Below are 4,628 nucleotides of genomic sequence, written 5' to 3' on the forward strand. Positions count from 1 at the left end.
CCAGCCCTTCCACCATAGTGGTCTCCTTTTGCTTATGTCTATTATACATTTGCTTCTAAATTATTTTGGTATTACCTTTGGTGTTTTTGTTACCATTTTAACATTTTCAAAGTGTTTAATTTCATTGATTTTCATCTGGGATGCTTGTGTTACCAGCATTACTACTTACCATGCAATGGCAGTTGCATGCATTTTACGTAAACTTGTACGTTTATAGGAAGTGTTATTCCAGGTCCGCTTCAGGTTTTTATGTAATTTTTTCAATAGCACATTTGTAACAAAAATCTGGAAGACTATAAGGAGAAACAAAGAATGTGATAGTAACAATTCTAAATGAAGTTTCTTTTAAGCAGATGGGGTTTAAATCTACAATAGATCAATTAATTATACTAATTAAGAATTAGGTTGTGCTTTTAGAATAATATAAAGTTCTGTCATACATCCCAAAATGACTTGTCAAAGATTATCCCCAAAAACATTTGGTGAGATTGATCAGACATCAGAAATTATATAATAGCTGTTGGAATAAAAATAGGAGGTAACTGGCCAGTTGGTGTTCAAGAAAAAAGAAGGGGGGGGGGGGGGGGGTTCAAATTAACAGACTTAAAAAAAAAAAAAAGAGAAAAAGAAACTGTCAAAAAGCAGACCCTCAATTCTGCTGTAGGTCTTCATAATCTTTTTATTAAAATGCATTTATGCTTCTTTTCATATGACCTGGGAAAGGATACTGTGGACTGAGGCATATGTACGTAAACTAACAAGAAATGGAAAAACAGATTAGAGAGACAACGTTGGCCTTTCATTGTCCTTAAATTCAGGTCAGCTTTGTAAGTCATAGCGAGCTAAGTCGCAGCACTGTGTGTCTTTAGCATTAGTTAAGAAAGCTCCATGCTGAAAACTGAAGTAGACATAGCAAACAATATTTTTCTCAAAATTACTACTGCATTGTCAATATCAATGAAACCTTCAGGTCAATAATTTTGATTTGAAGGTCTAGTTTAGATTCAGGCAACTGAACCTATGTGGATATTGGGGGCTGGTGGGAGGCTTTTTGCTGTAGAGTTGGCTCCCTTCCTTTCACTGTTTACCTCCTCCTTATTGTTTTTAGAAATACCACTGCCAGTTACTGTTCAGTAACAGCACCGTGAAATTTGAATTCAGTGTTTGGTATTCAGCCTATGATTCCTTGTAAGATAAACTTGTTTCATTTTGTGGGTAATTTGGAATGTTTATTCTACATATACAGCTGCTGAAATGTGTCATCCATTTACTGTTCAAATTGACTTCATGAATTTTCATTTATCAATGAAAGCATGCCACATTCGGGCATAGAAATTTGCTGGCATTGTTGACTGCACACAGGTGTTGTCCTGACACGGTGTATTAACACTTCATATCTTCTACTTGTGAGACAAATGAAATGTCAGACAGCTTATAAAATATAAGCACACTTGTTTTCATCATATTTGAACTTTGTCAGGTTGACTGTTTCATGCTGGTGTATTTCTGTATCTAAAAAGTGGTCATCTTCATAGATCTATGTATCAGGAGGTTGAATGATACATTTGTTTTCTGCCCTTATATCTAAGGATACATAAACCAATCTTAGGTGTACTAAGGTATATTTTTCAAACTTCAGAACATTTACTGGTTCTATATTTTTATGAAGATTTGAGCTACGTGCCTTGAGGTGATATGTGACCATAATCTGACTGGGTTTTGTAATATCTTTGTTTTGTTGTAACATGATTCTCCAAGTGTCCTGAGGGCTAAAAATACATACGTCACGTGGGATCTGTGGGTAAATACATGTCCCAGAACCAAATAGGCTTAACTGGAAACAACCTGCAAACAGGTCCCAACACAGTAAGGTTGCATGACCTAGCTGATTGTTTGTCAGAGTATGGGGCAAAGAATGAATTATCTCTTACAAAGCTAAGTATATACAGGGGTATGTAAAAGCAATATTAACTCTGCTTTATGTATATAAGGAACAGGCAACTAGCAAAATCAAGAGGGACTTCTCGTTATGTTGCCATGGTTTAACCCTGGCTGGCAACTAAACCTCACACAGACACTTGCTCATTCCCCACCTGTGGGATGAGGGAGAGGATTGGAAGGGTAAAAGTGAGAAAACTCACAGGTTGAGATAAAGACAGTTTAGTAGGTAAAGCAAACGCTGCACACAGAAACAAAGCAAAATGAAATTAATTCACCACTTCCCATCGGCAGGCAGGTATCTGGGGACATGTCCAGGAAAGCAGGGCTCCATTACATTTAACAGTTAGGAAAACAAACATCATCACTCTGAACATCCCCCCTTCCTCCTCCTTCTCCAACAATTTATTGCTGAGCATGACACCATATGGTATGAAATACCCCTTGGTCAGTTGGGATCAGCTGTCCAAGCTATGTGTCCCCCAACTTCTTGTGCATCCCCAGCCTACCTGCTGGTGTGGTGGTGTGAGGAGCAGAAAAAGCCTTGGCTTTTTGCAAGCACTGCTCAGCAATAACTAAAACATCCCTGTGTTATCAGCGCTGTTTTTAACAAAAATCTAATACATAACCCTATGCTAGCTACTATGAAGAAATTTAACATTTTCTCGGCTAAAACCAGCACAAATGTCAACACAGTATTAGGAAGGCCATTCGGCTCTCCGCTAGTAGTGTCGTAGTATTCAGCTGAAGTAAATGAGCATTAATTCATACATCTCAATGAAATCTCATTGAATCTCAATCTCAAAATAAAAATATTTTACAATGAATTGTAAAAATGAATAATTAAAACATGAAAGGTGTGAGGGAGTTACATTAACAGCAGAGTTAAGAAGCGGAGGACAAAGTTCTCTTGATTCACAGAATAATGCCCTGGCTACTGGGCTATGGATTAGTTTTCATAGAAACTGAGTCATGTGCAAAAGTTGTATGAACCATAAGAGAAAGATTTTTGGAATACCTCAGAAGTTATTCCTGACTCCTCTTCAAATTTTCTCACCTTCACTCTGTGGGATTCACAGTACTGATGAGGTTTTCAAATCCCCAGCCATTTATTTCAGTTGCGGAGCAAAAGTAATGTGGTTTTAATTATAAGACCAGTTGGGCACTTTAGAATTCAAATTCAGAATATCACATGCTTACAGACATTATCCTGGTGGATTGCTGCAAATTTACAAATTTAACTGCTCCTTCACAATAAATACAGTTTCCAGCAAACTGCTGGAAGAGTTTCCTGAGACAATGTTCTTATCTCTTTCTGTTTCATTGATCAAGATGAGATTTTCTTCTGTTATTTTGCCTAAATCTTTCTTGAGCTCATTTGTAATACTCTAGAAAATCCTAATGTAACCAGGCTGTTTGGTTACACTCCGTTAAAAGAATATTTAGTTCTGTTTGCTTTAAGCCCAGTGCCTGGTATTTTTGATCTGATGACCCTTAGCACTTCAATTATCATCAGTGAATAGTCGATGCCTATTCACTTGCTGCACATTGGCCTTTGTTTTATGGATTTCTGTTGTACCCTTTTATCATTCCTTTTCCTCTCTGTAGTATCTAATTATGTTCCTTTAGTTTCTTTTACACAGAAGTGTTTCTTTTTCTAATAATAGTGTATTTGTGAAATGCAGAGAAGCAGACAATTCTGAATTTGAGCACATTATTGATGTATGCTATGGTATAATGATCTCGGTTTTGTTCTGTGTGTATTTCCTCATATTCTATTTTCTTCCTGGTCACCAGTGAGCGTTTTGCCATTTTTTTTTTCCTGCAGAACTATCTACAGTGACTGTAAGACCTCTTCCTTGAGGGTAGTAAGCTCATTTGTTACTATGCATACAGTCAGGGTTGTTCATTACATATATTTACTGTCACTGAATTTCATCTCTTGTTTTATTGCCTGGTTGCTCATCACCATGAGATCTTTCTGCAACTTCTTGCAAAGTCATGGAGATTTAGAGCACAAAGGCAATGTCAGATGCTAAACTATTTACTGTCTTAAATACAAAGATTATACATACAGTAATGTGTGTCCTTTCATGTCAGATTTTCTATAGAGCTTTCTGGATGTGGACACAGTTCTTGTTTAGCTCCCAATACTGCTGCACAAGGTATTAATTTTTTACTTTTACTGTGTACAGCTCTTTCTGTACCTCTGTATTTATCATCAAAGATTGGTTTGAGAATTTGATGGGAGAAACTTTTACAGGCATAGTTTATACACTGGCCACCAGGCAGGATATTTTGTAGCCTCTGAAGAGCTTTGGGAAGTATTATATCAGTGTGAAAATTGCTGTAATCAAGGCTGTGGACCTTGCTAACTCCCATCTGCCTTAATAACAAGGGGATTAATAATGTGTCAGGCACTGAAGTAAAGGTGAAACACATCATGATAACAAGGAAAAAAGAAAACAATAGTGTATGAAGTAAATTTTAGTAAGTTGAAGGGTGAATATTACATCTCTGCTTTGGGGAAACAGATGATCTGATAATGTCAAACAAGTGTCATGTCTCACAAGCTCTCTACTGATATCACATTTTGGGAAACAGGAGCAAGAACAATTTTCAAGATCATCCTGTATTTTAGCTAGTTGCACAGAAGACTTACACAGAAAAAGAGCTTGAAGGTGACTCCG

The sequence above is a fragment of the Pezoporus occidentalis genome, unplaced genomic scaffold (assembly GCF_034315485.1).
Source record: "Pezoporus occidentalis ecotype Australia unplaced genomic scaffold, CSIRO_AGI_Poc_V1 ctg15, whole genome shotgun sequence".
Taxonomy (NCBI): domain Eukaryota; kingdom Metazoa; phylum Chordata; class Aves; order Psittaciformes; family Psittacidae; genus Pezoporus; species Pezoporus occidentalis.